This window comes from Mirounga angustirostris, unplaced genomic scaffold (assembly GCF_029215605.1).
Source record: "Mirounga angustirostris isolate CCGP_5_RB_7025 unplaced genomic scaffold, mMirAng1.0.hap1 SCAF_16, whole genome shotgun sequence".
NCBI classification, from domain to species: domain Eukaryota; kingdom Metazoa; phylum Chordata; class Mammalia; order Carnivora; family Phocidae; genus Mirounga; species Mirounga angustirostris.
In genome coordinates, this window is record NW_026991724.1 from 35,121,035 (window position 1) to 35,146,622 (window position 25,588).

The following is a 25,588-nucleotide window of genomic DNA, read 5'->3' on the forward strand; positions in this document are numbered from 1 at the left end:
TCTGAAGGTGAGAGTCCATTGGAGGCCATTTGGTTTGCTCAGCACCCAGGTGAGTCTGGGTATACACACTGGGGAGTAGGCAAAATTGCTATGCTTGATGGAAGATAGAGAAGTATAAAATTCTTGAAGGAATACCAGGAGAAGGAAGAGAGGTGAGGATTCTGGGCACTGCAGGAGGGAGAACAAGAAGCCTTAAACATACAGACACATGTGCAAACATACACACACATAATGGCATACACATATTCACACACAGACATACACAATCCCTTTGGAATATTCCTTAGGTGTGGGAAGTGCAATAAAACCCCTTTCTCATTCCCCTTACTGGATCTTCAGTAAAGTTGACATTGCTCATTTACACTCTTCGGTTAGTGGGTTCTTTCATGATATTTAGATTTTGTTTCCATTTTGTCAATAAGCAAAGACAAAAAAGTAGCTGCTAGCTGATTATCAGCATTGGGTTTTAACTTAATTCATAGGTGAGAAAACCTCATCGGAAAAGCTAACTGGTTTGTCTGACATCACTTAATGTATTTGAACCCCAGTTAGAGTGTGGGACCCCTTGAATCCTCTCAGGTTCCAGGTATTGGGCTCCTTCCAAAATCAGGAAGTTGATCCTTCTATAGGTTATATCTACAGTTTTTTCATTAAAGTAACTATGGAGCAGAAATTTCTGGACTCCAAGAGACCCAGGACATTCAGTAGGTTATTCTGCTACTCTTTGTTTCTGCTCAAACGATATTACACACCTTTCATTCAGTGACAGTGACTGCAGTCCTCTGAGATTTCTTCTTTTTCCCAAATGTCCACATAGCTATGTTATCTGACCCTGCTTAAAGGCATGGGTAGTGATGGAAAAATAGTTTTACTCATAACTGAGTATTTCTCTGAAGAAGGAGCAGCATTTTGAGCTCTATTATGAACACCCTTCCCACCCACCCCTGCCGCTAGAGGACAGATGACTAGCCCTGGTGAGGATCAAGTATCAGTCTAGTCGTGACTTCTCTGTGAATGGACATAGCACAGTAACTTAGGCTCCTGGTGCTCTGGGTGCCCTTAGCTTAAGACTCAAACTGTCTTAATAGAGACCAGATCCATAGGTACTCATATTGAGTGTGGTTCTCAGCATTCATCCCAAAGGAACCAAGCCATCAAAAAAAAAAAGACAAAACAAAACAAAACAAAAAAACAAACAAAACAAAACAAAATAAAACAAAAACCCTGTTCTGCCTTTGCAAATTAAATGGAATGCCTAATAGTTCACATGAGGAAAATACGAAACCTATAAACAGCTCTTTCAGGTTTAACAAGCTAAAGACTTAGCTGAATGTCTTCTGCAACTTGACAATCAGAAGTGACATCCACACAATAGAGTGTCACTCTTCTTAGCAGATCCTTTGTTTCTCTGCTAATAAATGCAAGTGTCACATGGAATCCCTTTCTTGTTTCATTTTCTGCAGCACAGTGTAGAACTAAATCACCAGCACCCTGGTAGACTGTTAACATGCTCCCAAAGGATGAATAGCATCTCTACAAAAGGATGAATGCCTCTGTGTATGGAGACCATTTTCTCACTAGGAAGATAGTGGAAGGAATGAGAAGAGTCACTTATAGACAGTCATCACTAGTAGGTCTGTGCCTGTTTGTTTTGATCAACATTATTGAGGTTTAATGTACATTCAAAGGATTCCATCCATTTTAAGTGTTCAAGTCAATAACTGACAAATGTATACACCCACATAACCACACAATCAAAACATAGGACATTAACATATCCCCAGAATATTCCCATCTACCTCTTTGCAGTTAACCCTCTCACAAGACAGCCCCAGAAAAATCACTGATCTGTTTCTGTTGCTGTAGATTAGATTTCCCTTTTTCATAGTTTCATATAAATGAAACCATGTCACACATATTCTGTTGTGTCTGTCTTTTTCACTCAGCAGAATGTCTGTGAAGTTTATTCCCTTTATTGCTAGTAGTGTCCCTGCATTGCATGGATTTATCACAATTTATCTGTTCAGTAGGTGATGGACATTTGGATTGTTTCCAGCTTGAATTATTGTTATTAAAGCTGCTATGAGAATTTGTGTACAACTCTTTGTGAGAAAGTATGTTTTCATTTCTCTTGGGTAGTTATCTCAGTGGAATTGTTGGATCACATTGTAAGGGCATGTTTAACATTACAAAATATTACCCAACTCATTTCCAACATGTTTGCACTACTCTGTGGTTCTATATCCCCACTAACCCTTGGGATTTTCATTCTTTTTAACAGCTCCTAGTAGGTGTGAAGAGGTATATAACTGTAGATTTAATTTGCATTTCCCTGGAGACTAATGATATTGTGCACATTTTCATGTGCTTTTTGGTCATTCCTATATAGTATACATTCAAATATTTCACCTTTTTTTTTTTGAGTTGTGTCTCCTTATTATTGAGTTGTAAGAGTTCCTTATATATTCTGGATGCAACCACTTTGCCAAATACATTTTACATGTATTTTATCCCAATTTGTGACTTGCCTTTTTAAATTCCCAAGGCTTTTTTAAAAAAAAAAAGCACAGATTTTTAATTCTGATAAAATCCAAGGGTTTTTTAAAAAATTTTTTTTGTATAAAAGCATAACATGCCTAAGGAATCTTTATCTACCCTGAGGTTGTGAAAACTTTCTCCTATATTTTTTTATAGAATTTTCATAGTTGTAGCTCTTATGTTTAAGTCTATGATCCATTTGGAAAACACTTTGGTAGTTTCTTATAAATTCAAACATATACTTTCCACAAAACCCAGCAATTCCACTCCTATTCTTCAAGAATAATAAAAATATATGCCACAAAAAGACTTGAATAGAAATATTCACAGCAGCCTTATTCACAAGAGCCAAAATCTACCAACAACTCAAATGTCCAGCAGTAAATGAATTGATAAATAAACTATTCATTATATCCTCCCCAATTCTCTCCTCAAGAAGAGTGAATTCACCCTTCTTCCAGCTTTTTGTTTTATTCAGGCCATCAGTGGATAGGACAAGGCCCACCCACATTGCAGAGGGCCTTCTGCTTTACTAAGTTCACCAATTTAAAGGCTAATCTCTTCTGAAACACCCTCGCAGATGCACCCAAAAATAATGTTTCACCAGCTACATGGGAATATATATATTCAATATATATATACATATATGCTGATGTATATATTCAGCAATATAAAGGAGCAAATTACTTATAAATATAATACTGAAGAATCTCATGGTTAGATTGAGTGAAAGAAGCCGGACACCAAAGAGTAAATACTATAGTATTTCATTTATGTGAAATTCTAGAGAAGGTAAAAATAACCTATAGTGATAGAAACCAGATCAGTGGTGGTAGATAGACAGGATTTGGGCAGAGGGAGATTAGGAAGAGGTATGAGGAAATTTGGGGGAAGATAGAAATGTTCATATTTTAATTAGGATGGTGTTACATGAATGGTTACATTTGTCAAGTAATTGACTTGTATATTTAAAATATGTGAATTTTATTATGTAAAATTATATCTTAGTAACATTGACTTAAATTTGACAATAAATTTTTTTTGACACTTACTAAATTTTGTAATTGTATTGGTCAGGGTTCTCCAGAGAAACAGAACCAATAGAATATAGACATATATATATATATATATATATGAGATGTAATACAGGAATTGTCTCATATGGTTACGGAGACTGACCAGTTCCATTATCTGCCATCTGCAAATTGGAGAACCAGGAAAGCCAGAATCTGAAACCTTGAGAATTGGGGAGCAGTTGGTATATGTACCAATCTGAGTCTGAAAGCCTAAGAAACATGTGTGCTGAAGACCAAGGGCAGGAGAAGATGGATGTTTCAGCTCAGGCAAAGAGAGTGAATTCACCCTTCTTCCACCTTTTTGTTTTATTCAGGCCATCAGTGGATAAGACAAGGCCCACCCACATTGCAGAGGGCCTTCTGCTTTACTAAATTCACCAGTTTAAAGGCTAATCTCTTCTGAAACACCCTCACAGATGCACCCAAAAATAATGTTTCACCAGCTACATGGGAAAATTAGACTAATCAAATTAACACATAAAATTAACCATCACATCTGTTTATTTGGAGGAATACTAGTTAACACATCTTCCTTTTTAGCCCTCTTGCTCTATGAGGCCAAGAACTATGTGTGTTTTGCTCACCATTGAAACCCCAATACCTATGAAGCACAATAACTAGCAAAAGGAAGGTATTCAACAAATATTTGTTAAAAGAAGGAAAGAGGAGGACCTTATAATCTCGTTCAGGAGAAACAACGAAAGGAATTAAATAACTGAATGCAGGGTTGAATTAAGTAAAAAGGCAACAGAAGTTCAGGTAGAAGAGAAAAAAATCTGTGTGTTCTAATGCAATTGAAGAAGACACTTAGATATAAATGAATTTTAAAAGGTAATAGGATTTGAAGGATAGGAGTAGAAGAGAGATGGCATTCTTGGTGGAGAAGACTTCATGAATAAAGACATGGAGGTAAATGAGTGAAAAATGAGGAGGAAGCAGAGCTTCATGAATTCTTATCTCACTCTAGAGTTTTCAGAAGAGACCCATCCTGCTACCCTAGCCCCACGCCCTAAATCCAGGCCACTATCCTCTGCCAACCCGTGCATGCAACCCTCCAGGTGGCTGCTGTGCAAAGCATCCCACCCATGCTGAGAGTGGGATGACCTTGAACATTTGTGCTGATCCATGTGAGGCCCTGGTGCTTAATGGAAGTCCAGGCCTGGGGCATGCAGCAAATGGGCTTTGGAGAGAGCAACTAGGGTCTTCCCAGCACTGCACACACCACAGACAGCAAATTACAAGCTGAGAATTCATTACATTTGTGAAAAACCTGAATTTATTTAGACAAAAGCAGATGGAGAGGATGGATAATCTCGTTACACTTCAGCACACTACACTTTATTCAGAAGAAATGAAACATAACGCATTATGCGTTCTTTTCTTTCCATCTGCTTTCTCTTCCCTAAGTTCAGGTTTATTATTAATGTAATGAATTCATCTTGCCTCCCTCTCAATTCCATTAGCCCGTACTCCTAATTAAGTTTTGTTCGCATTGTCCTTTTCAACAGCTCAGAAACTCTCTTTCAATATAGCTATTTTCCCCAGACTTCAAATCATTTCTACAGATGAACTGCTGCTACCGGGCATATGAAATGTCTTAATCAAATTATAATTTCTCTCAAACGTTAAGAAATTATCTAGGCCTTCTGTTTCCCAAAGCAGATCTGACTGACTTGAAGGACAGATTCTTCAAAGAATTGAGACCTACTCTTGACTTGGGTTACTTGACTCGACCTAGGGAACAGGAGGTGAGAGTCATCTTCCTTGGATTTCCAGGGTCTTGACCTTGGTCAGCTCACAGTTAACCAGAGCACTAATTTTCCCATTCTCCTCCAACCAATGCATTTTTCCTCTCCAAGACAAATGTAATGGGTACAGAAATTCTCTCAAGGAAAGTTCAAGCTTCAGAGACAATAATGACAGATGGAAAGATTGTAAACCAGTGCTTAGAGGGACGCAGTGACTCAAAGACAAATCCCAGCTCAGCCCCACCTACTAGGGTAAACCTGATCAAGTTACTTTGTGCCTCAGTTTCCTCACCTGTACAATAGGGCTAATGATTCAAACCCACTTTATAGGATTACTGTGAAGAGTAGATATAGGAGCGCCTGGGTCACTCAGTCGGTTCAGCATCTGACTCTTGATTTCGGCTCAAGTCATGATCTCAGGGTCATGGGATCAAGCCCCACGTCCAGCTCTGTGCTCAGTAGGGAGTCTGCTTGAGATTCTCTCTCTCCTTCTCTCTCTCCCCGCCCCCCCACTCTCTCATGCTCTCTCTCTATAAAATAATAAATAAATAAATAATAAACATTTTTTTAAAAAGTAGATGTAAGAAAGTGTGAAAAGCACTCAGCACAGTGTGTGGTACATGAGTGCTCAATAATATTGGCTCACAACTATGACAGCCATTATGACTCTGTTATTTATCCAGGGAAATCTTCAGGTCTCTGGAATTTGACCCCAGCTTGTGCCTGCACATTCACTTCTGCACCCAAAGATTTAGAAAATCAACCTATAACTAAAGTCACAGCGACTTACACCAAACATTAAAAAGACCAACATTTCTCTCTTGGGTCAGTGCCACAGTCCACCCAACTGAGGAGGTGTCCCTTTGATAGGGTTACTGAGGGAGATTCAAGTGTTATGATGATTCTCTCAGAAGCCAAATCCTAAAAGAAGTACTTTCTACTACCTTATATCAACCCTCCTCCAAAACCTTATGGTTCTGCTCAGAATATCTATCTTGGGGCATTGCATTTCTCAGGCTGATAACACTAGGGGAGGCTGGTTATGCTGTTCTTTTTGTATCAAAGCTTTAAGCCCGGGTCCAGGAAGTCTGCTACTGGCATTCTGAAAATCGGCAAATAAGATGCGTTCACCTCTCTTTATGAAGTGAGGACCTGGATCACAGGGAAGCCGACCCTGCTTCTGGCCTTTCATCCTAATCGACTCTGACAGCCCCCATCACTGACCCCTGAAGTACCAAGCTGCCACAGCCCCAACGCTGCAACCTTGATTAATGAGCTTTCTTGGAACTCTTTAGTCGCTACCTGTCTAGTGCCTCAAGCAAGACCCTCTTTGACAGGTGCTGTTCTTCCTCAAAGCAGGGGCAGAGCAAGCTGCCTGCTGACCTCTGAGGCCAGTCACCCCTACAGTCAGAGAAGAGCAGAGTCACTCTCAACTTTATTACGCCATCGAAAGCTTCCAGAATGAACCCACATAAACCACTGCTTGCTGGACTGGCGAGTGAGTTTTTTATGACTCTGTTCCTGGGCTCTTAGGAGAGAGCACATTTTCCCAAACTTAAATCTTCTAAATTGGAGTTGCCACCTTTCAAGGTGAGCTGATCCAATGTCCTTGCTGGTCAAGGAAACTTCTAAATGTAGAGGAAAAATTAACACCTTCCTTTTCACTCACTTGATGAAAGAGGCCATGCATAGGTCAGAACGTTGGCTCAAATAAAATTTTTGAAGTTGTTTTATTTTTAGAGACAGAAAAATTGCAAAATATCAGTCCTTCTACCTCCTCCCTCTGCTGAGGCCTCTCACTCATCCATCAAGTGACTTTCTGTTCACTCAGAATCCTCCAGGATGAGCTTGCCCTCATCACCCCCCACCCAGACATTGTCTGGCCACACTAATCCAGCAAAGCCATATGCCTGCAAAAATGTCAGCTCCAGAAGGCAGGGAGCAGCAACTAAGTCAGGATAAAATGTCACAGTCACCTCCCACTAGGACCTGTACCTCTCTGCCCCCAGACTGTGCCCTCAGACAGGCCCGCCCCATCCCTCAACAATAGCAGGTGTGAGCAGCACTGAGTGCTATAGGAGGTAGAAAAAAGATAAAAGAATGCCTTTGACCTGGAAGAGGGTGTTGTCAGGTAGGAATCCAGAGCACAGTCCTATGGGAATGACTTGAGGCTGCAGAAAACAATATAGCATGAGATCTAGGGCTCTGGAGTCGGATCCTGTGTGTGCATGATAATTGTGTGACCTTGCAAAGTTGCTTACCTTCCCCAGCTAAAACCTCATGAGGTTCTAAGGACTAAAAATTAGAACATGTATAATATTTGGTACATACTTGACTAAAAACTCTTATTGAAAAGCTTAATCATCTCACATCCTTCCCCCACCAGCTTCCTACCACAGAGGGAACAAGATCCAGTCATGACTCACAACAACAGGCCCTGTACAACCTCGCTCTGCTATCTCTCTAGCCTCAGCATCCCCCATTCTCCCCATTGTTCACTCAGCCCCAGGCACATTGGCCTTCTTGTTGTTCAAATACAGAGACTTCCTCCCACCTCAGGGCCTTTGTTTGGCTCTTCTTCATCTAGATTGCTCTCACTAGCCCCCTCCCATTCTCTTGGCTTGTTCCTTAACTTCATTCAGTGCCACCTCTTCCTTGATCAGTTTATCTAAAATAAAAACATACCATCCCTGACACTCTATCCCCCTTACCCTGCTTTTTCATTTTTCATAGCATATCCCTACCTGAAATCATATTGTTTATTTATTTTGTACTATTCACTATAGTATCCTTAGAGTCTAGAAGAGGATCTGACAGATAGACTCTTGATAAGTGTTTGTTAATGAGTGAGTAAATAAATGATATGTAAGTACTCTATGAATGTTAATTTCTTTTATTACTTCTGTAGCAGGTTCCTTGGCTGTCCTGCTACCCATTGCCTACCATCTCTGGTTTCAGCCACAGCTGGTGGATGGTCTTATGGCAGCCCTGTCTTGTCTCTTGCTGGCTCTCACCTCAAGCACTCACAGATTTTCATTCTGCCCCAGGGTCTCCTCTGACGCTCTGGGATTTTACTAGATCAGAACACAAGTGTTGCCCCTGGTGTGAGATTAGTGCCCACAGGGGCAATGTACAACTAACAGAAGCAGGAGCCTTCACTGCCGCTGTCACCCCACATTTCAGGCAGACATCCCTGGAAGGTGTTCTGCAGGTTACTTGGGAGGTCCTGGTGGAATCCAGCCCCAGCGCATGACAGTGATTCCAATAACACAACCTCATACTGGATTTTCCTCATTTCTTGTCTTGCTGTCCTCGGTCCCTCACATCTGCTCCCTGGGATCATGTCCCAAATAAAGCACCCACTTCCAACTACCTGCCTCAGGCTCTGTTTTGGGGAGAATACCTGACATTGAGTCTAAAAATGTCTTGAAATGCACATTTGAAGCATGCAGAGTATGACCAGGTTGTGGTAGATAAGCAAAGAGGGCTTCCTGAAGGAAGTGAATGCTCAATTTAATTTCAGAGAAGAGGAATGTGGATTGGCAAATCAAAAAAATAAAATAAAAAAGCCCATTTGGGCTTCAGGGATTCAACTCCCACAGACTTAACAGGAAAGAGCAGAAAAGTGAGTCTACATGGACCACAAGGTTTTTCACTCTAGGAAGATGGTAACCATGGCTGCCAGATTTCATGCTTTTCCATCTTAACCCTTCTTCATAGAGACAGAATTTATAAGAATGCTTTTGCCTTCCTAATGAAAATTTAGCCTTTCAAGTCTTATTAACTATAATGGGAAAAAAATACCTCATTCTCTTTTTTTCTGGAGGTAAAAGCAATGATATTAAATGATCCAATTTACCCATTTCTAATACCACTCTGGTCACTAATGAAGATGCATCTGCAGCATAATGTGTGGTTCACACACAGGGCATTACTGCTCAGACGGAGAGCATACAGACGACTCTGTAGAATAAGGAAACATTGGACACAAATTAAATTTTTGTGAATCAAATATTGCTCTTCTCTTGATTCACATCATTATTTAAGAATCCTAGTTTCTAACAGGCAGGGCCTGAGTGGAGTGTCTCCCCCATGCTCCACCTCTCCTCACTGCCATGTGGCTGATGCCCATAAGGAAAAACGTGCACAAGGGAAGAACACTTTTGTCAAGTTTGATGTAGTAATTAAAGCAGTATGGTATTGGCATAAAAACAGACACATTAATCAATGGAACAGAAGAGAGAGCCCATAAATAAACTTACATATATATAGTCAATTCATTTATGACAAAGGAGGCAAGAATATACAGTGGGAAAAGAATAGTCTCTTCAATAATTGATGTTGGGAAACCTGGACAGCTACATGCAAAAGAATGAAACTGGACCACTATTATACCATATACAAAAATTGACTCAAATGTACCAAAGATATGTATGTAAGACCTGAAACTGTAAAATGCTAAAAAAAACTGCCAAAAAAACAAAACAAAATAAGACAAAAACCCACGTAGGTGACAAGCTCCTCATTGGTCTTAGTGGTGCTTCTTTTTTTTTTTTTTCTTTTTTTTCTTTTTGGATCTGACTCCAAAGGCAAGAGAAACAAAATCAAAAATAAGTAAGTGGGAGTCCATCAAACTAAAAAGCTTCTGCGCAGTGAAGGAAATCATCAGCAAAACAGAAAGGCAACCTACTAAATGGGAGAAGATATTGTCAAATCATATATCTGACAAGGGGTTAATATTCAAAATATATTTTAAAAACTCACACAATTCAATAACAAAAAGAAAAACAATAATCCTATTTAAAAATAGACATCTGAACGGACATTTCTCCAAAAAAGACAGACTAATGGCCAAAGGGCACATGGAAAGATACTCAATATCACTAATCTTCAAGGAAAGGTAAATCAAAACCACAATGAGATATCACATTACACCTCTAAGAATGGCTATTATCAAAAAGACAAGAAATAACAAGTGTTGGCAGGCATGTGAAGAAAAGGAACCCTTGTGCACTGTTGGTGGGAATGCAAACTGGTGCAGCCACTGTGGAAAAGAGTATGGAAGTTCTTCAAAAAGAACTACCATATTATCCAGCAATTCCTACTGGGTATCTATCCAAAGAAAATAAAAACACTAACTCAAAAAGATATATGCAACATCATGCTCATTGCAGCATTATTAATAATAGCCAAGATACAGAAACAAACTGTGTCCATCTTTGGGTGAATAAATATTTCTCAAACAATTATGCAATGCTAGGTACTGGTATATAACTTTCACCTTTGACTAGCATATTTTAGGTGACTTTTTAAAAAAAGATTTTATTTATGTATTTGAGAGAGAGAGAGAGCACAGAAGCAGGGGGGAGGGGTAGAGGGAGACAGAGAAGCAGAATCCCCGCTGAGCAGGGAGCCTGATGTGAGGCTCGATCCCAAGGACCCCAGGATCATGACCTGAGCTGAAGACAGATGCTTAACCAACTGAGCCACCCAGGCACCCCTTTAGGTGACTCTTAATGTCTCGTGTCCTATCTCATGTAATCCTCACAATAATTCTTACTCTTATCCCCACTTTACAGATGAGGAAGCAGATATAAAGAGGTTAAGTTCACAGGCAAAGTCACATAGCTAGTAACTGAGGAGCTGGGATTCAAACCCAGACACATTAGACCCCAGAGTCCTCTTCTCTGCCTAAACTCTAAACTCCCTTTCAAGGGGAGGAACTAAAATTCAAACCTGAATCTTATGATTCTGAAGCTATATTTTTGCTACTATGTCGCAATGTAACAAAATTCACAAATGATACTATGCACTTAGATCTGTTTATACTAAATACACAGTTGTGGCTGCATTAGCAGATGCTTAGAACATATTAAAGTGATGGCCACGATTTTTAAAAAAGATTTATTTATTTGAGAGAGAAAGAGAGAGAATTAGTGGAAGGGGCAGAGGGAGAGAAAATCTCAAGTCGACTCTGTGCTGAGCGTGGAGTCTGATGCTGCGCTGGATCTCACAACCCTGAGATCAAGGCCTGAGCCAAGATCAAGGCCTGAGCCGAAATCAAGAGTCTGACACCCAGCCAACTGCCTGACTGAGTCACCTGGGTGCTCCATAGCCACCATTTTCACAGTTGAAATCATCTGTCTGGTCCAAGACCCATCACAAGTGAGAGTTCTGACGCCATGTTGTTTATGCCTCTGTTCCACTCACACTGGAGGCATGCTAGATAAAAATTAAGGCAGAATTCTGGGAGAAAAGCCCAATACACATGAGCCTAGGATATATACCAAAACTTTGACCTACTGGGGACACTGGCTTGCCAGAGGGAATCCAGTATCCTAAGAGCAAGGCATGAGATATGAGGCAGCTTCTCAAACTCAGGCTGTATGCACTTGTCCCTGCCTCAGACAAATCTTGCTCCCATGAGGCATCCAGCTGCCTTTGTGGTTCTGACTTTATTGGAAGCTCTGCACATATTCCTCTCAAAATGAGCATCTTTGTAACAAACCCCAAATGAGTATCATTTCAAATGCTAATATGTGAAGTGAACAAAATAAAGGAGATGAAAAAAATCATCTGAATATATTTATTTGTGATGATACATGAAGTCTGGTGTTTCAGGGAAACCATTTTCTAAAAGGAAAGCTACCCATCATAATGTGAGTTGTCGGACAGCTAACTCAAAAGCAGAAGATGCATGGGATTTTTCTGCATATTAAATGCACAATCAAAGAGCCATCTGCCCCAGATGATAGTGATGGAAATTGACAGACAATTCCATTAAGTATAATCTTCAAATTGAGACTTTAAGGAACAGCATGCAAGAAGATGGTATGTTAAAGATTTATCATGCTTCTGAACTATTTTTGTACAATTATTCAAAACAGACTGAGAGTAAATTATTTCATAAAATGTACTTGAAATGAGTGTGTACATTTAGGCCTTTAAAGTGTATATATTTATTAAAGAGCTCTTAACATCCTGCTATTTTATTTGGCATGCAGTTTTTGTTTTTAAACATCAGTTAAGTATTTCTTTGTTTAGGGATATTTTTCAAGCATTTCAGTAGGAAATGGAAAACATAATACAGCCACTAATTTAGTAAAGTTACATCTGGAGGAAAATTGAACTCTGGGTGTGTGCTCTACCTCTTTTATAAACGGCAGTATATCAAATAGCGGAGGCGGTTGGTATATTTTAAATATGATGGGAAATAAGTAAGACAGGCACTAATATCTTTATATATTATTTACAATGCCCTAATCTTATGCTTTCAGGAACTCCTAGCCACACTCTTGTGCCATAATTCAAGCTAAACTTCATTCACGTTCACATCTGCTTCCCCAGTGATCTTTCTCATCCCTTTGTGTCTCCAGGCAGATTCTGACACTTCCCATTACCTCCTCCATTCCATTACTTTGATCTTGTAGGACTTGAGGGTAATGGAGCTTGTTTCTCCTTCCTCTGAAGAGCCAGCTCTGAAATATTTGGATTTGATATATACAATTATACTCTCGACTCTGGTCCACTGTGTGCCTTCTGAGAGCATGTCCCTTTTCACGGGGGGCAGGACCAGTGCCAGGGAAAGAGAAGGGCTGTATGCTGTTTCTGCTCTCATGGCCAAGCAATACCTAAGAGTCTCTTGCTGCCTTCTCCATCCCCAGCTCCTGCATTCTTGAGGAGTGGAGCCACAGTTCTCATGAGTGGACCTTCTGGCAAATCTTTTGGAGGCTTACCACTAGCTATAAAATAAATTCTCTTAGAATCAAATATCAGATTAACTAAGAGAGAATAAAGAGGAAAAGTGAATTAGGGGTTGTTGTACCACCAGAAACAGACATGAAGAATGAGCTAGATTATTAATATTTTTTGTTTAATATTTGATAAACTACAGCTCTCCACTTGCCAAAACTGCTCCCTGGGTATAAATCTGGCCCAAATGGAATGAGAGGTTTCTTTTCCCTACTGCAAAATCTGATTTTTATTGTTCTCTTTGCAGTCCTAGAAATTGTCATACGCTCTAAATTTACTCTCTTCTCCATCCCAGTATACCAAAACTCAACCTGTCCTTCACTTTGCCCTTGAGTTAAATACATTCCCAGTCATTGAAATAGTTCGGAGCATTTCCTACAGAGCTAGCAAGTCTCCTGCAGTTTTTTCCTCCTCTGTCTCATGGTGACTTCAGACACAGGGAAAGAACAGAGGCTTGTGACCAAATCAGAAAGTTAGAGCTGGGAGAAGCTTTGTAGAAATCAGCCAGGGAAACCAAAGCGCAGAGGGGAAGCAATCGAGCCAGGGTCGCATGGCCAGCATGACCTGGGGCAGATGTGCCAACATGGGTAGGGATGCATTAACTCTGGGATCTGGCTACCAGAGGTCCAAGCCTGGTTCTACCACTTGCTAGCTGAGTGTCCTCTTGGAGTCTCAGTTTCTCCACCCATAAATTGCGGATAGTAACTGATATATACCTGCTATGAGAGTTTTGTGATATAATATAGGAAGAATCCAATCAGTGTCAATGATTATTATTAAATATAGAGTGACTACCCATTTCATTAAAAGAAAAAAACCCTCTTTACCCAAATGTTGCTTCTACAGAACTCAATTTTTCTTTTTACCACCATGGGCTTTAGCATACTCACTTATGATTCAGCCTATAAAATTTGAGAATAAATGCTAGAGCAGCAATCTGTCATTCCTTTTGTCCCAGGTATTCCCAAAGACATTAAATTAATGTTCTCTCTTGCCCTTGGTGACTTGACAAGCATGAAAAAAAAAATACGGGATAACGTTAAGGAAGAAAGGGAAAGGGGAATGAACGTCATAGGAGGGCAGTGCACAGAATGGGGAGGGAAATAAAAAGAGGGTTCCACAGGAGCAGGAAGAATTCCTTTCTGCTAAGAACTTAAGAAATCATCTAATCCAATGGTTCACATTACATTTGGGGAAACTGAGGCACAGAGAGGGGATGGGTCTCCATGGGGCAGAGGTAGAATAAGAACCTAGGATCCAGTTTTCCAAATGCCCTTCCCCCTGCCTAGAATGCTTTTCATTCTGCACCACTCTCCCCATACCACCCTCTTGCCTTTTTAATGCCTATTAATTTTAAAATCTCAGCTGAAACATCCCTTCTTCTGGCAAGTGTTCTCTGACCTTCCCCCACCACTTGATCTAGTCCTTGCTATGCACTTTCATAGCACCTGCCAGTGTGTTTCTTCCCCATTTCCCCATTCTCTACCCACCACACAGGGCTGGTAATCTGCACTCCATAAACACACGAGTCAATTAGGGAGCAAAAAACAGAGCATGTGCTCCACACAGGATGCTTTTTACTACAACAAAGAAACATCTCCATATAATTCATTCATAAAGCAACAGACAGAAATAGTTCCCATTGATGCATCTTTCAATAGCAAGGTTAACATAGGATTCATTAAAGGAGACTGTTAATTGTGATGTTCCCTCCTGAGAGTCAATGTGGCTCTTTCTCTCTAACCAGTTCCTCCTTTCAAGGCAAGCAGTGCTAAAGAGAACAAGAACTAATAAGCAAATTCTGTCAGTTGTTCTAGTGCTTTATTTTTTTTCTAACACTTGCACTTATCACCCCAGACATACTCTATGTGGAATAAATTGATTAAAACATAAAACGAGGATTCACTTTCTGTTAGGCTCTGCTGTGTGTAGTTATTGGGATGTAAAAAGATCCAAGTGGCTTAACTAAATCCAAAAAAATCCATCTCCTACTGTCTTATCTTCAGCTGTAAAGTTTAAGCTCCTTGCTGAGAAGGGCAGAGGAAGAGAACTGATATTTATTGAGTACCTACTACATGCCAAGCACTAGGTGAGACAGCATTCATCATGATTATTCAGCATAAATGATTACTCAGCACTTACTTATGTACACCACTATCCTAAGAACTGGGGAGTCAAGGATGAAAAAACTAAAGTCCTGCCACCTCTCAGTTTCCAGTCCAGTGAGGGGAGACAGACAGTAAGCAAAGGAAAAGACCACATGATGTCAGATAGGAATTATTTCCATGTAGAGAAATAAAGCAGATTGAAGACATAGGAGTAATGGGAAATATTTTCAATTGAGTGGTCAGGAAAGGCTTTCTGAGGAGGAAGCCCTGAAAGAGTGACCTGAATCATGTGAGTGACAAGGCTCATGACAACTGAGACGAAGAAAATTCTCGTCGGAGGAAGCAGCCAGCACAGTGGTCCTGAGGTGGGAATATGTCTGAGTAGCTGGAGAAAAAGGAAGGTGGACCAACGTATGGAGAGTCCAAGAAGTGAGACAATAAGGATCAGATGTGGACCGAGGCCAAATCATGTTACCACACTAAGGACTTTGAACTCTATCACAAACTTCACAACATTTTGGAGGGTTTTGAGTGAGGGCATGCCATGATCTGATTTACTTTTTACGTGGTTGCGTGTCATTTAATCCTCAAAATAACCTTAAGAAAGAAGTAGCATTAACCTCAGTTTATAGAGGTAGAATTGGGGGGTGGGGAGATTAAAAATCTTGCCCAAGTTGGTGTGGCTTGTAAATGGTAGATTTGCAATTCCAACTCAGGGTTCCCAAGCTAAGGCTTTTCACACCTTCCCATGCCACTTGTGTCCTGTGTGATTTTGAAACATGGTCACAGCACCCAGCATGCAGCCACCACCTGCTAGGTATTCCCTAAATGAATGCAGGAGGCTCAAACTGCTAAATGCCTGGGACAGCTGGGTGTTGGGGTTATTGAAGAGGTAGATATGGAGAATAAAGGGATTTTTATTATCAAAAAAGAGAACAAAAAAAATTAAGATGTTTTGATCTGTGCTCTATTTCAGGCCCTATTGGTCCATGGAAAACCGTGATTTTTTTTCAGTGCTTCAATGTTTACTTCATTTGATGTTTAAAATTCTGTCTTCTACACACAGTGCTGTGCATGCATACACACATCGACTTTGAAAAGGATGATCTCTTGCTGTTCTGTCCAAGGGTCTATGGAAATGACATCCATTAAGATTTGAGTTTGCAGGGCGCCTGGGTGGCTCAGTTGGTTAAGCGACTGCCTTCGGCTCAGGTCATGATCCTGGAGTCCCGGGATCGAGTGCCGCATCGGGCTCCCTGCTCGGCAGGGAGTCTACTTCTCCCTCTCCCACTCCCCCTTTGTGTTCCCTCTCTCGCTATGTCTTTCTCTGTCAAATAAATAAATAAAATCTTTAAAAAAAAAAAGATTTGAGTTTGCTCTTAATGGCTGTCATGTCAAGATGAGTAAACCATGACTGTATGGTGTGCCCTTTCTCCTTTTTACATCCATATAACCCACCTTAAAGTGGCTCCTTTCCCATACTTTTGCCAGGGTAGCTGAAAGAGAAAAGACCATTTTCAGGTGAGTACACATTATGCACCCCACCTCTGACTCAAACCCACCCTGAACACCTGAAGGCTAGTTCCTTATAGTTGCTCATGCAATAAAGACTAATAAGGAAAGGGATACTTCGAGTTAGGAACTGTCCTTGGTGCTGGAGTACTAGTGAGCTAAGGCAGGCGGCCCTTGATCTCTCAGGAGCCTGTAGGCTTGTCTGGGACATAAGGCCAAATACATTCTCACACAAAAATTAAATGGAAATGTGGAAAGGCACTGAAGGAAACAAACCAGAAATTCTAAGACCTTTCAGCAGGGCCCTCACCTAATCTGGGGTGGAGGCACAAAGGGTTCTCTGATGAGTGACTCACAGAGGATGGGCAGGCATTAAGAATATGAAGAGGAGAAAGGAAGAACAGTCCAGGCTAGGAGCTTTCTTGGAGCTCTGAAAAGGGCAAAATCAAGGGATTCTGGAGGATATGAAGAGGGCTATTGTGACTGTGGCCCAGAGAGAACACAGGAGGACTTCAGGAAGGAGGCAGAGACTTTCAGGGTCTGATCTCCTCATTGCTTTTGCCCCTAGTACTCACCATACTGATTGTTGACATAGCCTCCAGGTGAGACAGCACAATAAACAAGCAAAACAGGCTCAGGGGAAATCCTAAAAGCTCCTGGGGTGTCTAGACATAGTCGTTCTCCAAACCTGTAAGGAGACAGGGGGTGGAGAGGAATTTGCAAAGAAAGCCATTAACATCACTTCTCCAGGGAGAGGAGCTCCAGGTGAGGCTCTCTGGGAACGTGGCCATAGTGAATAGTCATTTACTTCCTGGGGCTCCTGTATGAAATGAGAAGCAGTCATTAGCACAGCAAGCCACCCTCATCCTTCCTTCTCCATAATAACACTGTCACCAGAGGACAGAAAACTACCCTGACGTCTCTATATCTCTAAATTGCACTTTGGAGACAGACTGCGTAAGGCAAACAGACCACGAGTGAAAACCTCCTGGCTAGACTTCCAAGCCAAGGACTAATAAATAACCCTGAAATATACAATCTGACTGCAACGTTGCTCTGTAGCTCGTGGCTTCTGCCCTAGGGAGGACCATGAATTGCAGGGCCTGACAGAAGGGTCAGAAAAGTGGTGTCTGCCTAGTGGGTTGAGGACCTGCAAATTAACCCCATGGTGGTCCTTTCAGAGCAAGTTGGCCTGCTTAGGCAAAGACTAACCTCAACTAGAGGAGAAGGCCTGGAGGCAAGGCCTCCTGGGCATGAAAGGATCAACTCCAGCCCACAAAGTGCAAGGATGAGACATCCTGCCTGAATGAAGGAGCTCTATGAATCACAGAATGGAAGATTTTTAGCAGTGATTGAAAATGCTCATTAGGGGAGAGCCTGTATAGCATTAAGTGAGCCCAATTGAAAGGTGCAAAATTTTCATAGTCTGTATTTTTCTTTCTCAGTCAAAAACACTCTCAATTTGCCAAAGCACTTTTGTAATCATTTGTAAATTGGTCTGCCAGGGTCTCCATGAGAATGTTAAATGACAAGAAAAGAATCAATATCTCATCGCTGACTCGGGGGTAGGCATCCATGTGAAAAACAAGATTCAAAGCACCATAGAACGATGCAAAGATGTCAGTCTCCTGGGATGAAAAATAATTAAGCAAAAGGTGCCAAATGCCAAGCTAGAGAGAATGATCTAAATAACGAATGCAAGTAAATCCGACATAAGGTATCTATAAATGTTGAAGCTTTTTTTTAAATTTGATTTTGTCAGGGACTACTGAGAAGAATTACCTCAAATAAGATTATCAAAAATAAATTGACTCGCACAGAAGCAATGGCTGCAAAAAATTGTCATGTGAATTATAGAGAAAATAAATGAACAACTTTTGAAATAGGGAATTTACAGAGAATTTAGTACAAAATCTGCATCCTGGAAGAGGCACTGCTTTTGGGGTGAAGGACTGCTATTTGGGAGTCAATATTGTTAGTGTTTGTCAGGTGTTCACTATATACAGGTACTGTTGTGAGGGTTTGTTTTTATTTTTTGTTTTTTGAACGTTCAACAAGCCCTGAAGCATACAGGTTATTATCCCTGTTTTGTAGTGAGGAAACTGTGGCACAGACAAGTCAACTATCTTATCCAAAGTCACACAGCAAATCAGAGCTGGGATTCCAAGTCTCAGTCCCAGAGCTGTTGCTATTTGAATCTACTTTTCATAATTTCCTATCCATTTGGCTCAGAAAAGGGAATATTGGAGGGACTACCTGAAATTCCTACAAGAACAAGAAAGGAATAGTTAGATAGTTTTAACCAAGCAAACTGTTTTCTTGGGGAAAAAATGAAATGCCAATGGGAAGAGAGAAGACCCGCATTGTTTTGGGCATGGCCATCACCAAGGCTATTATCTTTCCCCTCAATGACATTGCAGAGGCTTCAAGCTTCTGGCTGCAACTTAAAAGAGATTCCTGGGTTTTTCTCTAAACACAGTTATATTTAGCAAAATAAATATAAATTGGAAAGCAAGATACAGAAGTATTACTTATACATGTTTTCCCCAAGCTCCTATAGGAAAAGGAAATTCAACACAGTAATAATTTGAAATATTTTTAAATAATTGCACAACAACAAGGCAAAAAGCAAAAACATCCTCCTCTTTTTCGAGATACTCTGACTCCTTTTGCATTCCTACTTCTTGGAATAACAAACCATTGTCTCTTTTTATTTCTTTTCTATTTTAGAAAAGCTGCACAAATGTCTTTCAAGTTCATGTCATCCTCTTCTCAGCAAATTATCAGTGTGTCCTGAAATATTTCCTTAAACATTTCTTTCTTTTTTTCTTGTGGTTTTATACCACCAATGTCTTCTCTTTCCTCCAAATAAATATATGAATAAAATTCTCTTCCCAAATAACACATGACCATTTTCATGTTTTACTTTAGGGAGAAGTTCTGGAGTGATTGTTGACACAGTCCAGGCCAACAACTTCCACCAGTGGATACCAATGATCCCATTTTCTATGTACTTAGTAGCCACATTCCTTTTTTTTTTTTAATGGCTCTTTTATTATGCAGACCTGCTTGGCAGTGAAGGAGGGCGTTAAGTCAATCAATTGTGTTTGGATGCAGTGGGTCTTGTATTCTGTGAGCCAGCAGAGGATTGCAAGCTTGGCTGAGAAAAAAGCGTCTCAGAAAGGGGGAAAGAGGATTAGGTGGTTTTCTGGAGAAGGTACTGAAAGAGAGCCCACTGCCCAAGTGGCCCAGGTGTGAATTGAATGGTGACAGGGAGAAGCCAAGCCTCCCAGAATGAGTCACCCTGGCTCAGTGGGGTTTTCCTTCCAGCCAGCAGCTCAGTGCTTCCTTCATGATATCATGGTACACTCTCTCCTCTGGGTCTTTCTTTCTCTTTCTCTTCTGTTTCCTCAGCCATTCAGAAAACCTTTCCCTTCAGTCCCTCCTCCCTTTTCTCTCCCTCCCTACCTCAATCTCTGTCTTCTCTCCCACCTTTCTTTTGTTACTAATGTTTTATAGGATATACTCCCTGTGGTTGGCATTTTCCCCCCAGGGAAATGATGTGCAATCTTTTGTTCTTCCAAGCTGTTTTTGTTTCCAAGAGACAAAATGCCTACTTGTGTCATGTTCTCTTGTGTGTGACTAATGATAACAGAACAGTTATGAGCTATATATTTGTATTCTTAGAAAGCTTATATTAGTGCCATTTTTAATATAACAATTATATTAGCATAAATTGTTTGCTTCTAAAACAAAACATTTGAAAGCAAGTTAAATAGTTTAAATTATAGATGTCCATTGACTATAAAGCGTTAGAAAATAAAGACTAGTAACTGTCAGTCCAAACTGTGGCACTGTTTCTGTTACCTACATGTTTATAAGATGACTTCCTCTGCCTTCTAAGAACAAAAGAATATCTGGGTGGGAAGAAATAGCAAATGCCATCAAGGCCAATCATGTGCACCTGTTCTCATTTCTGATATTTACTTTCTGTGTTGGTTCTCTCTCTTGACATTTTTGATATAACAATTAATATTAGTCGTAAGATAAAAGGCTTTTAAAACTAAAGATCTTGCCATAATTGAACTTTTAATAAACATTACTGAGTGAATGAATGAATGGATGGATGAATGATGTTTGGGTAGATGAATGGTGGGTAGACAGAGGATGTATGTTGAGTAGATGGCTGGCTGTCTGGATAGTAGATAGACAGATGAAGATGGATAGGTGGATGGATGGATGGATGGGTGGATGGATGGATGGATGATGGATGTAAGTTCACTCTTCTCATCAAATCAGATCATCTGAAGAATATTACCATTAGGTTTGTTCATTGTCAGTCAAATGAGTCCCTGCTTTGTCTTCATGCAAGACATGAAGGTGGGTGGATGTTTTGAGACAATATGTAGGAGATGTGGTCTCAGCCCTCAAAAAAAAAGTTGCAATCTAATTCAGAAATAAGACGATATATAAATTACAATACACTTTTAATTAAATGCAAAATTATTTAGTACAAACTGTCCAGAGAAAACTCAGGTGGAAAAAGCAAATGAATTTCAAGTAGAGAATGGAGTATTCAAGGAAAGCCTTACAGAAGAGATCTAATCTGAGCAAGAGTTTAAAGGACAGATTAGGTTTGGACAAGTGGAGAAGAAGGACAACTTCTAGGAAGTAACAAATGAAATTTGGTGGCACCAAGTCATTTCTCTTTTACTGATAGTTTTCCTCTGTTCAAGGGCTTTCAGTAGGAGGCATGATAACCTTGTCTTTTAATTATACACTCAGTCCCTAGCATAGTATCTCGCACAAATCAGGATCTCAATTGATATGCAGTGAATGAATGATGAATGAGATGAATGAAGAGCTATACCTAAAGTCCCTATCCAGGCTATCATCCCTCCTTGGGATTCTTGGCATAAAATGAAGTTCAGCTACACCTTGGCTAGTATGGATTATATTTGGTTAGACTCTTCCTGCGTAAGAGAGTCCTGATAGCAAGTTTACAATTTGTATCGACAATAGGTTGATTAAATAAAATTTGTTCTTTAGCAATAATGGAAACAAATTTTTTTTACATTTTTCCAAAAGGAACCCTTTCATATTTGAAATAAATAGAAAAAGGCCAAAGGGAAAAATAAAGCCGTGCTTTGACAGATCTTATTTAAATAACCTAACTCCCGGCTTTTTAGAAAAATCAAATCTAGTAATATTTTTCCCACGGAATGTTCTTCAAGAGGATAATAACAAATCACTTCCTGGCTTTAGCCTTGCAACCAGCAACGTACAGTAATTTAATTAGCTGATTTGCCATATCAGCACTTTAGAGACTGCAATTGACTACTCAGAACTAGACAGAAAACTTGACTGGGAAGTGGTAGTTGCCTTTAAAGGTCCTGGGCAGGAAGTAATGTGGGGAGTTTGTTAAAGACTTTAAGTGTTCTTAAGTGTAGAGCCCTTGATTCCCTAAAGTCCATCTGTTTTTGATGTCCCTTTGGGAACCTTTAGCTCCAAGGCTAGAGAGAAAATAATGGAGAAAAAGGAAGGAATATTATAGCCTCCAAGAAGATCCTGACGGCCTCAGGGCCTTTGCATTGACCATTCCTTCTGTTTAGAAGGTTCTGCCCATAGCAGCCCAGCCTTCCCTCACTTCTTCACTTCCCTCTGGCCACTATTCAAATGTCACCCCAACGGAAAGACTTTCCCAGGTCTTCCTATCTATTTTGACATTCCCTCTCCTTCCTTTTCCCTCCTGATCGCCTTTATTCTCCATACCCCTAGACTGCCTCATTTTTTCCCATAGTACTTATTCACATGATATAAATATTTGTTTGCTTGTTGTGAGTTACCTCACATGAGGATAGATGGGATAAAAACCTTATCACTTGACAGTCATATTCAATACTTAACCTTCACTCAAGGCTAGAAGGGTCCTGCCACACAGAAGGCACTGATGACTGTTTAAGAGCTAAGGGAATGAATTTATTGCATTTTTGCCTTGCATATTTAATCCCTTTAAAGAGCTAAGGTAAAAGGAAAGCTCTAATAGGACTTGTAGTTAGCATTTCTTGAATACCTACTATATGTGAGGCCCTGGGCTAGTCACCTTATATTCATTAGCCCATCCAATCTTCACAACTTTATGAAGTAGATTCTATTATGTCCCTTTCATAGGGAAGCAAACTAAGGTAGTCACTGCCTGCCACACAGAAGAATTATATTTAGGATCATCCCCTTAATAACCCATGTGTATTGAAAATAAAGAAACTACTTGAACGAGTGATAATAAGCTGACATATAAAGTATTCACTATATGTTGGGTACTTTCTGAGCATACTATATTATGTTGCACATCATTAATTCATTTAATCCTCCCACAGCCTTATGAAGTAGCTTCTGATATGATCTCCATCATACAAATCAGGAAAATGAACCAGAGAGAAGGAATTGTTCAAGGTCACACATTCAAGCTAAATGTCAGAGTCTGGCTCCAGCATCATGTGGAAATGCCATTAAAATGACAACAAAAAAATGGAACCCCAAAGAAGAGAGGTGCTCAGGACTGGAATCTGAGTCAGCTCCACAGATCCACAAGGACTCAGCAGGTGCTATCAGAGGGGTGTTACAAAGGACCCAGAGACTAGAGCATTATTTTTCCCTGAATAAGCTTATGCAATATTTACAGAAACTGTTCATTGAAAAGACCATTAGAGGTGGAATCTCTTACCAAAAGGGATTTTTATACCTAATAATCACTAGATAAGTGAAAAAATTCATGCTCCATGGAGCTAAAAATTCTTTCCCAAGGGGAATGGAAAAAGCAGTCCCCAAAATAAAAAACAGACATGTAGGATAATCATTATGCTAAATAACGTACATGACAAAAAAAAAAAAAAATCGCCCAGTCCCTCGCATTTAGCTAAAGACTTTTTTTTTTAATGAGGTTTTTTTACTTGCATCTAAGAGATTTCTTTTTCCACTTGAACTGCCACAAAAAGAGCGAGTCAAAAAGAAAAGTGAGTGGGAATGGAATTCAATAATATTTAGGAAGAAGAGAAATTAAATATTATTTGATGTCTCAATTCCTGGTTGGCGACACATAAGTTCTTTGCAGGGAGCTTACTTAGCTAAGCTTCAGGAAGCATGTTCAATGGGTTGTGATTCCACACACACATATACACACACATACATACAGGAAGTGGATGGGGAGGTAGAAGGGAAAGAAAGAAAAAGTCTGAATTCTCTAGTAGCACCCAGCATGCAACTCAGAAGCTGTAGTTCAGACTTTGTGTCTGTATTCTTGTCACTTTTCTTCAGCCAACTAGTTTCTTAATAACTTAAATATTAATAGTTATTTGTTGAGCACTTTCAATGAGCCCAGAACCATAGTATACTAAGTGCTTTCTGATTATTAGATCATTTAAATTCTCACAATCCCATGAAAGAGATGAAGAAATCAGGACCCAGAAGGGTGAACAAGACTAACCCCACCTTACAGCTGGTAACAGGAGCAGCTGAGATGTGCACTGTGGCAGATCCCACTCAAGATTCTGAGTTGTCAACCATGCCACAGTAGGGGTCAAGAACCCTTTTGGGGTAGCTTTAGTTCACTTCAAATCCCACTCCCAAACCTCACAGAATGAGGCCAGGTGAGAAATATCTTCTCAAAATGAAGAGGTGGGCTCCTGTACCAGAATAGGCAATGCTTGGGGAAGTGACAAACCCATTCCAGTAGCTGTTATTTACACCTGTCATGTATTTGTTGAGTAGGTGACCGGCCCTGAAATGATTGAAGAATAGTCAAGGGACACCATCCAGATGTTATGCCTCCTGATAGCCCTAAGCAAGGGAGATCCATCTCAAGGCATGACAACCCTAAAGACAAGCCCCATGCTGCTCAATGATGCCCAAGGCCAGTTCTGCACTGGGAAAAATTGTTTGTCACCTGACTTTTTGAGAATCACCAGAGATGTGATCTCAGAGGATACTGGAATAGGAAACATCAGGCAGGTCAGGGTCAGCTATAGAGTCCTCCTTTCATTTCCCTTTTGGAAAATTCAAGCATATTTTCTCAGGTTAGGATCCCCCAGAAACAAGTCCTGAGATGATTATTTAGTACATGTCACTTATTTGGGAAGTGATCTCAAGAAAACCAGGAGGAAAAGGATGGGAAGGGAGCCAATGCAGAGCATTTACCAGCAGGTCCCATTGGGGTTCAATCCTGCTGAGGGCCTTAGGGATCACTTAGATTGTGCCTCAGATTCAGGGCATTTATCTGCCAACTCCTGTCCATCATTTTTTGAGAGCTGCTCCCAAGGGCAGCTCAGTGACATTTCTGGCCCACCCTGTGGGTATGCTGTGAATATTCAGGTGGCCAAAGAAAGCCAAGGGAAAGAAGGACTGGTCAGATCAGTCCAAATCTGTCTGGCCGGGGTGTGTGGGGATGGAACAGGCCCCAAGGAAGTGGGTCAGGTGTCAACAATTCCTGCCACATGTACAGAATACTAGTTCTGTGGGAAAGGCAACAGCCTGCATGTCAACAAGAACCTGTAGCAGCTACTTGGCTCTAACCAGTTGTTGGCCATCTGAGAATGTGGACCCAGTGTTCAAGGAAATCACAAATCTAAGTTTTATTTGAAATCTCTTGATTTTCAAATGTGTTGGTAATTAATTCAGAAATTTAAAAACACTATGCAGGCTAAACAAAGCTCATCTGCTGGTCCCAGTTTATAGCTTCAGATACAATAGGTACCTGTCACCTCGCAAGGCCTTTCTCACATCCCAGGGAGAAGCCCAGCTTGCAAGAGGTTCCTGCACAGAGCACATCTCAGAGTTGTCTGATCTGTTGATACAAAGG